This window comes from Eubalaena glacialis, chromosome 5, assembly GCF_028564815.1.
Source record: "Eubalaena glacialis isolate mEubGla1 chromosome 5, mEubGla1.1.hap2.+ XY, whole genome shotgun sequence".
NCBI classification, from domain to species: Eukaryota; Metazoa; Chordata; class Mammalia; order Artiodactyla; family Balaenidae; genus Eubalaena; species Eubalaena glacialis.
Genome location: NC_083720.1, coordinates 77,301,399 through 77,314,628, shown reverse-complemented (window position 1 = coordinate 77,314,628; position 13,230 = coordinate 77,301,399). Strand labels below are relative to the sequence as shown.

The 13,230-nt window shown below is 34.6% G+C and overlaps 1 protein-coding gene across 8 annotated transcripts in view; it reads left to right on the top strand.

Moving 5' to 3' along the window:
• CLOCK (clock circadian regulator) overlaps positions 1 to 13,230 on the top strand; it is a 142,350-nt gene that overhangs the window by 41,840 nt on the left and 87,280 nt on the right. For 6 of the 8 annotated variants that reach the window (XM_061192321.1, XM_061192320.1, XM_061192314.1 and 3 more), the window contains one exon: positions 2,851 to 2,951. The exons of 1 other annotated variant lie outside the window; for it this stretch is intronic. The gene's annotated coding sequence lies outside the window, so the exon portion shown is untranslated. The remainder of the gene's footprint in view (positions 1 to 2,850; positions 2,952 to 13,230) is intronic. One more of the 8 variants, XM_061192315.1, reaches the window with a different exon arrangement.

Below are 13,230 nucleotides of genomic sequence, written 5' to 3'. Positions count from 1 at the left end.
ATGTCGACAGTAGGGTTTAGGACCTCGATGTTGGATCAGGACATCCCAATGGTGTAACTGCTATTAAAGTTTAGTTTGTTCAACAATTAAAGTCCTATGTGATATGAGTTCACACCAGAGTAACCCAGGTCAGTTTCTATCTATTAATATTTCTCCCAGTACGAAAAGACAAGAGAAATAAGGTCTACTTTACAAAAGCGCCTTAAAACTAATTAATGATATAATCTTAATTCATTAAAACACCCTGCCTGAGAACAGGGTTTGTTAGGGTGGCAGAGCCCAGTAATTATGTAAAACTTAAACATTTATTATCAGCTGTTCAACTCCTCTCCCTAACAAAATGTTTATAATTAACATTCTAACACTTATTGTCCCCAGTCTTCTAGCTGTAGCATTCCTCACACTAATGAATGAAAAGTATTGGGTTATATACAACTTCAAAAAGGACCAAACTTCTTTGGACCATATGGCCTATTACAACCTATCACCAACGAAGTTAAATTATTTATTAAAGAACCACTGCAACCAGCCACATCTTCTGTTTCCACATTTATTATCACATGCATTCTAAAAGTATCTAATAGTATATACCTTTTGTACAGTTTCTGGTTTTTTCTGTCTATGGAGATTACCTGTTATTTTTTAAGTGAAAGTACTAGTACATTACTTGGAAACTAGTAGGTGACTGACTCAGTGGAACAAAGCTAGTACGTACATTGGGGATGACGGTACATGTCCCTTTTGGAGTCAATGGATAGATTGGAGGATACTCTTAAGGAGCTCTTCTGCAGTCTGACAGAGGCAAGTTAAGTCCTCTGTTAGGAGATTAAAGATCACGATTTCAGGATCTACCTTTCTTGTTCCTCTAGAACATTTCATAGTTTTCTCTTTGGACACATTTATCACGCTGCATCGTAGTTGCTTCCTTTTCAAAATAGGAAAACATAATACTTTTCCTGTCTGAAAGCAGGAATCTTAGGTTTGCTAAATTATAAGTTTCTTAAGGGTAGGTACCATGACTGTTTTTTTATCTGTTGGATCCCCCTGTAGCTATCATAGGTCTGGCACATAGTTGGCACACAGTCAATGTTTGTTGAGTGAAAGAACAAGATCTCTCGTATCTCAAATAGCTATTATATCTATGCATGATCACAATAATTCCAGTTCATTTAAAGGTTTGCTTACTGGGATTGCATGTCTTTTTGTTAACTGTAGGAGAGAATTTTGATGAAAACAGTAATTTTTTCTGGATCCATTCCTTACAGATAGCTATCAAATCATTGGCCAGATTTATTTGTCTAAGTTGATTATATATTGTAATTTTTTGATATCTTGAGGGACAGGATTTCGAAACCACTAATCCATGAATTACCAATATCAAAGAAACCTAGAAACCTCCTCATTATAAAGCTTTAAAATGTATATATACTAAAGCCACTCTTGGATAGGAAGATTTTTGTATTCTCATCTTAGTCTTCTGAAACTTTTCCTAGCTCTTCCACTGAATCTCTTTTTTTAATGAAACTTCCCTATATAGTTTGCTTAAGAACCCAAGTTTTAAAATATTATCTTGCAGAGTACCTTGTAAACATAAGACAGTTTAAAAGGTATTTAGCTGAAGGAAAACTTCCAGATTAAAGTACTCTAGGGAGATAAAATAGCTAATCCAATACATGACTCAGAACTGGATCCTGTACTAGAGGGGAGGAAAGCCTTAAAGGACTTTATTTGCTCTCTTAAAAAAAGTAGACGTTAATATTGTATAATTGTTAAATTTCCTGAAGTTAGTAACTATACTATGGTTATTTAAGAGAATGTCTTTGTTCCCAGGCTGTACACATTGAGTAATTGGGGGTAAAAGGGCATGATATATGCAACATACTCTCAGATGGTTCAGAAAATATGTTTATTGGTATATAAAGAAAATGATGCAAGTGTTAACAGTTGGCAAACTGGATAAATTATATGTAGAAGTTCTAATCCTAATGTCATAGTTAAATATCTATTAGTACAACTTAGAACTTAAAAAAAACCTTAGGTATAGTTTATTAAATTTTCATGTATCCTGTACTTTTCTTTAATGTTCACTTTGGCTTGTTTCATTAAAAATCTATTAAGTTTTCCCTTAGCTCCATAAATATGCTTTGTTTGTTTTTAAAAGAGATCTGTTTTTATTGTCTTAAATATTTTGAAGGAAATTCAAGAGTAAGGATCTATTATAGGGTTTTTCAAACTGGTATAAAGAATTGCAGACCTTTTTTGAGCATTTACTTTGTGTTACACATTATATTCTAAGCACTTTACATTTAATAATTCATTATATTTCACAACAACCTTATGCTTACACCTTGCCTTGATTTGCTTTTTTCAAGTTTAGCTAAAACTGAGCTTAGATGCTAAGCCTCAGAAGCTTTGAATTTTCTTCTTTTTTTCCAAACACAAACTGTGGGAACTGGTGACCTGGAACTTAATATAGAAAATTGATTATATTTACATTAAGAAAAAAGTATCATCTTAGAATTATCTAGTTTGTGAACATGAGATAGGTCTAACTTCAAGGTAAACTTTTGCCGTCATAATGTGGGAAGGATCCACATATCAAAACTATCAGTAATTATCCAGGAAAAAGTAAATAATGACTTTTAGTACCCAAGTAAGAGGCAGATTGATGTAGAAACGTAGTTCTACTAGACTTCAATTTCACCAAGTAAAATAACCAAAAAATTAAAAATTAAATATCAAGAGGCTGATATAGTATTGCTAACTTTTAAAATGTTTTATATTGAATTAAAACATGCATATTATACAGTGCATAAATACTGAGTGTCATTTTGATGAAATTTTATGAAGTCAACACTCGTTTAACCAATACCAAGATCAAGATATAGAACATTTTCATCAATCCAGGAGCCTCCTTCATGCCCCCTGACAGTCATCACGCACTCCCAAAGGTAACTATTATTCTTGCTTGGTTCACTATTCATTAGTATTGTCTATTTTTGAACTTCTTTTGTCTTTTTATGATCAACATCTTGTTGATGTGAGTCATTCATATTGATTCATATAGCAGTAGCTCATCCTTTTTCATTGCTTTGTAATACTTCATTATATGTATATACCAAAATTTCTTCATCCATTGTACTGTTGATGAGCATTTGGTTTACTATCAGTTTTTGGCTGTTATGAACAATTCTGCTGTGAACATTCTTGAACATGTCTTTTGGCACATATGTATGCATTTCTGTTGGATAAATATCCAATGATGAAAATGCTGGGTCAGGGTATTTGGCTGTTTCGCTTTTGTAGATGCTCCTAATGGTTGAATCAGTTTACACTTCCACCAACAGTGTACATGAATTCTTGTTGCTCTTCATCCTCAACACTTGAAATTATTAGTGTTTCAAATTAATAACTCTTCTGCTGTGTATGTAGTGAAATTTTATTGTAGTTTTAATTTGTTATTCCCTGATAACTTAAAAGGTTAGCACATGTTTATATGCTTACTGACCCTTTGGATATCCTCTTTTGAGAAATGCCTGTTCATGTTTTTTGCCCATTTTTGTATTGTGTTGTCTGTCTTATGGATTTGCAGAAGTTCTTTATTTCTAGGATAAGTTTTTTGTTGGATTAAGTATTGAAGATATCTCTTCTACTTCTTCACTCTCTTAGTAGTGTGTCTTAATTAAGATAATTTCTTAATTTTAATAAAGTGTTTTATCAAAGTGTTCTTTTATGGTTAGTTTTTTGTGTTTTAAGGATTCTTTGTCTATCTCAAAGCCAAGAAGATACTGTGCTATGTTTTCCTCTATAAACTTGAGTGTTTTAACTTTCACATTTAGGTTTCTGCATGATATGTGGTAGGATTCATGGTTTATTTTATTTTCCATTTGGAAATCCATTTGGTCCAGCATTATTTATTGAAAAGACTGTCCTTTCCTACTGTAATGCAGTAGTAGTGCCTTTGTTGTAATTCAGGTGACTTTATTTGTGGGTCTATTTTTGGACTTTGTTTCTGTTCCATTGGTCTGTTGTTGTACCAGTGCCATACTATTTAGTTATTATAGCTTTAAGTTCTCCAACTTTTGTCCTTCAAAATTGCCTTGGTTCTTCTTGGTCCTTACGAATTTCAATAAAGATTTTACACTCAGCCTGTCAGTTTCCTAAATGAGTAAATAAATAACAAATCCCTGCTTAACATTAAGCAAGTTAAATATTATTTATTATTTCATATTATTATTGTCTAGTTTAATATTGAATTTGTAGATCAATTTGAATATATTAAATATCTTTCCATATTGAGACTTTCAATATGTTAACCACAGTATATCTCCATATATTTAGGTCTTTTAAAATTTCTCTCAGAAATATTTTGTGTGTAGAGGTCTTAGACATCTTTTATTAACTTTTAAAGGTAATGATATTGTGGTTATTTTTTTTTTAAGTCCTTATAATTTATACATTCGTACTAGAGTATTTACAGATGACATGATATAGTTTTGGGGATTTGCTTCAAATAATACAAAGGAGGATGGGAAGGAATGGGGAAGGGGAAGAATAGATGAAACAAGATTGACCATGATTTGATAATTGTTGAAAATGGGTGATGAATATATGGGTTAATAATTATTCTTTTTTACTTTTGTGTATGTTTGAAATTTTCCATAAAAATAGGTTCAAAAATATGTATAACAACTGAAGATTGAAACACAAATATTTAAGAATTCAGAAGTTTATAATAATACTTAAAAAAAACACCTCATTTCATTACTCTGAAAATCACTGTTAAATGAAAGAATCAACCGTTTATTCTTCATTTTCTGTACAGATTTCATTCCAGGATAACCAAATAGTTAAGAGGGAAAGTTTACTGTTATAGAAAAATCACAGATAATAACAAATGCTGGGAGAATGATAGGATTAGAAACTCACCACAGTGCAGTTTCTAATAGAATTATGATCTAGATAATGATCAGTCAATGACTACTAAAGCCTTTAGGTGAAAGTCTGTTGAGAAATGGATATAATACAATGCATAGGCCAAAATGGAGTAAGCCTCTCTCTGACTGATTAGAACTAAATACTCTCAATGGAATACTAAAAGCAACTATCTAAAGACTTTGAAAATTAATAATAGGCAAATCGAGAAGGGAAGTCATAACTTGAAGACTAGCCTGTATAATGGTGAATATACCTTTTCTTTCTTTTCATGACCCAGCTTTGACCAAATGGTGGGCTGAATTAGGGAACTGCACAGTGGATGCAGCAGTTTAGAGAAACCCCTATTTCTAGCCAGAGGACAAGGAAAAGGAGTTCCCCTTTTTGCCCTCCCAAGCCTGCCCTGAGACCATCTCTACCTATAAAGTTACATTGCCAGGTAGCACAAGCACTTTTAAACTCTGAGAGAAAACGATTTTTCTGGTCAGAGGATTTGGGAAAAAGGCCCCTGGAAACCGGAGCATGCTGGGGAAATCTCAGAGAAGAGAGCTGATGTGAGAGGAGACCCACAAAGGTCCCACCTTACTTATGAGCTACACATGCTTGTACAGACCCCAAGGAACACAGCAAAGACAGAGAACCGACCTACAATATAAACCACTGTTCAAATCCCAGACTTGCCTCTGAGCAGTGCATGCAGAGGATAAACCCAAAAAACGTAGCAAAGACTTTGAAAACTGAGCTGACAGTGGTACTGCCACGCCTAGAAGGCAATATATAACTTGTAGTGTAAACTTAAGCAAAAAAAATACCAGATTCTCCAGAAGATGTTTATAGAATCTAGTTTCATAACCTAATATTCAGAATGCCTAGGATATAATCCAAAATTACTTGACATACAAAGAAACAGGAAAATCTGACTTTTTTAAGAGAAAAGACAATAAATAGATGCCAACCCTGAGATGATTCAGATGGTGGAATTATCAGAAAAAGACTTTAAAGCAGCTGTTATATTATATCCAAGGCCCATGAGACAAAAGTGAACATTTTTGAAGTGAATAGATAGTTCTCCTCTGAAATAAAAACCATATAAAAGAATCAAGTGATAACTTCAGAACTGAAAAATATGATATATGCAATACAAATTTACTGCATGGGCTCAATAGCAGACTTGAAGATATATCAATAGAAATCTCAAATTGTATCTTCTGTATCAAGGGTATGTCTCTGTTCTGTAATACTTGTTAAGTCCAGGTTGTACCCTGTGAAGCCTGGTCATAGGCCTTCTGGCTGTGAATGAGCATGCTATATACATATCCTTTTTTATTCTTAATTACTCTTACTTGTATGCTGCAAATAAAATGTGTCTGTATCAAGGGAGTTCCATCTCCCTTGATACTCCACAGATTCAGATAGGGTCTTGGCCTGTGATTTTCCCAGACCTTGTCATTTCAGGTAAGGATCAAGCAGTGAGTAAGTGTGTTAAAAAAAATAATAGTCAACTGAGGAACTTAATATACTCATGTGTTTTTGTTCATTTGAAAACTTTGAAAGTACATAGGTATAGAAAAGTGGGAATGGACAGTATATATATAAATCATATATTGCAAAATCGTACAATTTAAACAGAATGAATTTTATCTTAAGTATAAATGTAGATATAATAATTTTAGTGAAGAAAAAATAGTTTATGGTGGTAGTTCTCTAAATAGTCTGTGGTTCAGAATGCATGTAAACGTATTTGAACTATTTTTCAGATGGTTGTGAACTTGCTTGACCTACTTGGCTGCACAAAAGCAACCTGGCAGTTTACTCAAGTTTTCATAGGTCAAAACAACTGTCTTTTTTATGAAGTGTTTACACTGCAAGAAGAGGAATATTCGTAGCCTTGAAAATTGACATTTTTTTGGTTGTATTTTATATGGATCTGGTGGCCTCATTGATGAGGTGTATGTCAAAACATTGTCATTATATTTATACATATTAATTGTAAGTTATTAAATATTTCATGAGCTGACCCTAAACCTATTATTTTTGTAATACTACTTAATCAAATTTCTTAACAGGTCCCTGTAGATTTATAGCACTAATGAAATTCTGTACTTCTTTTGGGTTGATATAATTCACTCTCTTTTTCTGGAGATCCATCTCAGAAATTTACATACACTTGCCTTTTAAAAACAAAACATTCCAGATGAGGAAACTTGCTCAAGCCTCTTAGATAGCCTCATCCACCAGAGAGCAGAGAGCAGGAGCAAGAAGAACTACAATCCTGCAGCCTGTGGAACAAAAAGCACATTCACAGAAAGATAGACAAGATGAAAAGGCAGAGGGCTATGTACCAGATAAAGGAACAAGATAAAACCCCAGAAAAACAAACGAAATGAAGTAGAGGTAGGCAACCTTCCAGAAAAAGAATTCAGAATAATGATAGTGAAGATGATCCAGGACCTCGGAAAAAGAATGGAGGCAAAGATCGAGAAGATGCAAGAAATGTTTAACAAAGACCTAGAAGAATGAAAGAACAAACAAACTGAGATGAACAATACAGTAACTGAAATGAAAACTACACTAGAAGGAATCAATAGCAGAATAACTGAGGCAGAAGAACGGATAAGTGACCTGGAAGACGGAATGGTGGAATTCACTGCTGTGGAACAGAATAAAGAAAAAAAGAATGAAAAGAAATGAAGACAGCCTAAGAGACCTCTGGGACAACATTAAACGCAACAACATTCGCATTATAGGGGTCCCAGAAGGAGAAGAGAGAGAGAAAGGACCTGAGAAAATATTTGAAGAGATTATAGTTGAAAACTTCCCTAACATGGGAAAGAAAATAGCCACCCAAGTCCAGGAAGCGCAAAGAGTCCCATACAGGATAAACCCAAGGAGAAACACGCCAAGACACATACTAATCAAACTGGCAAAAATTAAAGACAAAGAAAAATTATTGAAAGCAGCAAGGGAAAAACGACAAATAACATACAAGGGAACTCGCATAGGTTAACAGCTGATTTCTCAGCAGAAACTACAAGCCAGAAGGGAGTGGCATGACATATTTAAAGTGATGAAAGGGAAGAACCTACAACCAAGATTACTCTACCCAGCAAGGATCTCATTCAGATTCTATGGAGAAATCAAAAGCTTTACAGACAAGCAAAAGCTAAGAGAATTCAGCACCACCAAACCAGCTCTACAACAAATGCTAAGGAACTTCTCTAAGTAGGAAACAAAAGAGAAGAAAAGGACCTACAAAAACAAACCCAAAACAATTAAGAAAGTTGTCATAGGAACATACATATTGATAATTACCTTAAACGTGAATGGATTAAATGCTCCAACCAAAAGACACAGGCTCGCTGAATGGATACAAAAACAAGACCCATATATATGCTGTCTGCAAGAGACCCACTACAGATCTACGGACACATACAGGCTGAAAGTGAGGGGATGGAGAAAGATACTCCATTCAAATGGAAATCAAAAGAAAGCTGGAGTAGCAATACTCATATCAGATAAAATAGACTTTAAAATAAAGAATGTTACAAGAGACAAGGAAGGACCCTACATAATGATCAAGGGATCAATCCAAGAAGAAGATATAACAATGATAAATATATATGCACCCAACATAGGAGCACCTCAATACATAAGGCAACTGCTAACAGCTATAAAAGAGGAAATCGATAGTAACACAATAATAGTGGGGGACTTTAAAACCTCACTTACACCAATGGACAGATCACCCAAACAGAAAATTAATAAGGAAACACAAGCTTTAAATGACACAATAGACCAGATAGACTTAATTGATATTTATAGGACATGCCATCCAAAAACAGCATATTACACTTTCTTCTCAAGTGTGCACGGAACATTCTCCAGGATAGATCACATCTTGGGTCACAAATCAAGCCTCAGTAAATTTAAGAAAATTGAAATCATATCAAGCATCTTTTCTGACCACAATGCTATGAGATTAGAAATGAATTACAGGGAAAAAAACGTAAAAAACGCAAACACATGGAGGCTAAACAGTACATTACTAAATAACCAAGAGATCACTGAAGAAATCAAAGAGGAAATCAAAAAATACTTAGAAACAAATGACAATGAAAACACGACGATCCAAAACCTATGGGATGCAGCAAAAGCAGTTCTAAGAGGGAAGTTTATAGCAATACAAACCTACCTCAAGAAACAAGAAAAATCTCAAATAAACAATCTGACTTTACACCTAAAGAAATTAGAGAAAGAAGAAAAAAAAAAAACCCAAAGTTAGCAGAAGGAAAGAAATCATAAAGATCAGAGCAGGAATAAATGAAATAGAAACAAATAAAACAATAGCAAAGATCAATAAAACTAAAAGCTGGTTCTTTGAGAAGATAAACAAAATTGATAAACCATTAGCCAGACTCATCAAGAATAAGAGGGAGAGGACTGAAATCAATAAAGTTAGACATGAAAAAGGAGAAGTTACAACAGACACCGCAGAAATACAAAGCATCCTAAGAGTCTATTACAAGCAATTCTATGCCAATAAAATGGACAACCTGGAAGAAATGAACAAATTCTTAGAAAGGTATAACCTTCCAAGACTGAACCAGGAAGAAATAGAAAATATGAACAGACCAATCACAAGTAATGAAATTGAAACTGTGATTAAAAATCTTCCAACAAACAAAAGTCCAGGACCAGATGGCTTCATAGGTGAATTCTATCAAACATTTAGAGAAGAGCTAACACCCATCCTTCTCAAACTCTTCCAGAAAATTGCAGAGGAAGGAACACTCCCGAACTCATTCTATGAGGCCGCCATCACCCTGATACCAAAACCAGACAAAGATACAAAAATGAAAATTACAGACCAATATCACTGATGAATACAGACGCAAAAATCCTCAACAAAATACTAGCAAACAGAATCCAACAATACATTAAAAGGATCATACACCATGATCAAGTGGGATTTATCCCAGGGATGCAAGGATTCTTCAATATATGCAAATCAATCAATGTGATACACCATATTAACAAATCGAAGAATAAAAACCATATGATCATCTCAATAGATGCAGAAAAAGCTTTTGACAAAATTCAACAGCCATTTATGATAAAAGCTCTCCAGAAAGTGGGCATAGAGGGAACCTACCTCAACATAATAAAGGCCATATACGACTAACCCACAGCAAACGTCATTCTCAATGGTGAAAAACTGAAAGCATTTCCTCTAAGATCAGGAACAAGACCAGGATGTCCACTCTCACCACTATTATTCAACATAGTTTTGGAAGTCCTAGCCACGCCAATCAGAGATGAAAAATAAAAGGAATACAGATTGGAAAAGAAGAAGTAAAACTGTCACTGTTTGCAGATGACATGATACTATACATAGAGAATCCTGAAGATGCCACCAGAAAACTACTAGAGCTAATCAATGAATTTGGTAAAGTAGCAGGATACAAAATTAATGCACAGAAATCTCTTGCATTCCTGTACACTAATGATGAAAAATCTGAAAGAGAAATTAAGGAAACACTCTCATTTACCATTGCAACAAAAAGAATAAAGCACCTAGGAATAAACCTACCTAGGGAGCCAAAGACCTGTATACAGAAAACTATAAGACACTGATGAAAGAAATTAAAGATGATACAAACAGATGGAGAGATACACCATGTTCTTGGATTGGAAGAATCAACATTGTGAAAATGACTATACTATCCAAAGCAATCTACAGATTCACTGCAATCCCTATCAAATTACCAATGGCATTTTTTACAGAACTAGAACAAAAAATCTTAAAATTTGTATGGAGACACAAAAGACCCCGAATAGCCAAAGCAGTCTTGAGGGAAAAAAGTGGAGCTGGAGGAATCAGACTTCCTGACTTCAGACTATACTACAAAGCTACGGTAATAAAGACAATATCTTACTGGCACAAAAACAGAAACATAGATCAGTGGAACAGGATAGAAAGCGCAGAGATAAACCCACTCACCTATGGTCAACTAATCTATGACAAAGGAAGCAAGGATATACAATTGAGACAAGACAGTGTCTTCAATAAGTGGTGCTGGGAAAACTGAACAGCTACATGTAAAAGAATGAAATTAGAACACTCCCTAACACCATACACAAAAGTAAACTCAAAATGGATTAGAGACCTAAATATAAGACCAGACACTATAAAACTCTTAGAGGAAAACATAGGAAGAACACTCTTTGACATAAATCACAGCAAGATCTTTTCTGATCCACCTCCTAGAGTAATGGAAATAAAAACAAAAATAAACAAATGGGACCTAATGAAACTTAAAAGCTTTTGCAAAGTAAAGGAAACTACAAACAAGACGAAAAGACAACCCTCAGAATGGGAGAAGATATTTGCAAATGAATCAACAGACAAAGAATTAATCTCCAAAATATATAAACAGCTCATGCAGCTCAATATTAAAGAAACAAACAACCCAATCCAAAAATGGGCAGAAGACCTAAGTAGACATTTATACAAAGAAGACATACAGATGGCCAAGAAATACATGAAAAGCTGCTCAGCATCACTAATTATTAGAGAAATGCAAATCAAAACTACAATGAGGTTATCACCTCACACCAGTTAGAATGGGCATCATCAGAAAATCTACAAACAACAAATGCTGGAGAGGGTGTGGAGAAAATGGAACCCTCTTGCATTGTTGGTGGGAATGTAAATTGTTACAGCCACTATGGAGAACAGTATTGAGGTTCCTTAGAAAACTAAAAATAGAATTACCATATGACCCAGCAATCCCACTACTGGGCATATACCCAGAGAAAACCATAATTCAAAAAGACACATGCACCCCAATGTTCTTTGCAGCACTATTTACAATAGCCAGGTCATGGAAGCAACCTAAATGCCCATCGACAGACGAATGGATAAAGAAGATGTGGTACATATATACAATGGAATATTACTCAGCCATATAAAGGAACGAAATTGGGTCATTTGTAGAGACGTGGATGAATCTAGAGACTGTCATACAGAGTGAAGTAAGTCAGAAAGAGAAAAATAAATATCGTATATTAACGCATGTATGTGGATCCTAGAAAAATGGTACAGATAAACCAGTTTGCAGGACAGAAATTGAAACACACATGTAGAGAATAAACGTATGGACACCATGGGGGCGAAAGCAACCAGGGGGTGGGTTGGTGGTGTGATGAATTGGGAGATTGGGATTGACATATATACTCTAATATGTATAAAATGGATAACCAATAAGAACCTGCTGTATAAAAAAATAAATAAAATTTAAAAATTAAAAAAAAAACAAGAAATGACAAGAAAGTAATAATACCAGAACAGAAAACAAGCTCTTCTCTGAAAACCAGAAGGGGAGCTTCTGTCTTCTCAATCCTGAAAAAAAAAATTAAAAAAATGAAACATTCCAGAAAGGCTGGGATTGATCAATCTTGTTTCGACATTTGTTTGATACTTATAAATTATGCCATTTTTGTATATGGTGTAGCTCATTAAGTAATTGTCCAAAAGGGAAAGTATGCTGTCATATTCATTTGGACGTTAAAACTTTTGCCATTCAGAAAAGCATCCATAGAGCCTGTTGCTTATAGCAATCAAGTTTGACCTTCAGTTGCAGTTGAACTCATGCAACTGGAATTCTCATCTACATTATTTTTCAATTGCCTTGAAGAAACATGAAAGGAAAAGATAGTTCAGATAGTTATCAACTTCTGAATGGTGATATAGTCTTTTATCTGTTGATAGATCAAATTATTTATTGTTTATCCCCAAAAGATACTTTGTGTTCATGAAAGAGATTTCTTGGGTCATGGGATGTGGTAGGCAGAATAATGGCCTTTCAAAGATGTCCATATCCTAAGTTGCCAGAAACTGTGACTATGTTAGGTTAAATGACCTTATAATGGGAAGATTGTCTTGGATTATCTGGGTGGGCCCAGTGTAATCAGAAGGGTCTTAATAAGGGAAGAGGGAAGCAAAAGAGATGGCAACCTGAGGAGGACTTGGTCTGCTGCTGGATTTGAAGATTGAGGAGGAGATCCATGAGCCAAGGAATGCAGGCAGCCTCTAGAAGCTTGTAAAGGCAGGGAAACACATTTTTCTGTTCAAGTTTCCAGAAAGAAATGCAGCCCTGCTGGCACCTTGAGTTTAGCCCAGTAAGACCTGTGTTGGACTCTGACCTACAGAACTGGGAGATAATAAATTTGTGTTGTTTTCTTCCATTGAGGTTGTAATAATTTGTTACAGCAGCCACAGGAAACTAATACATG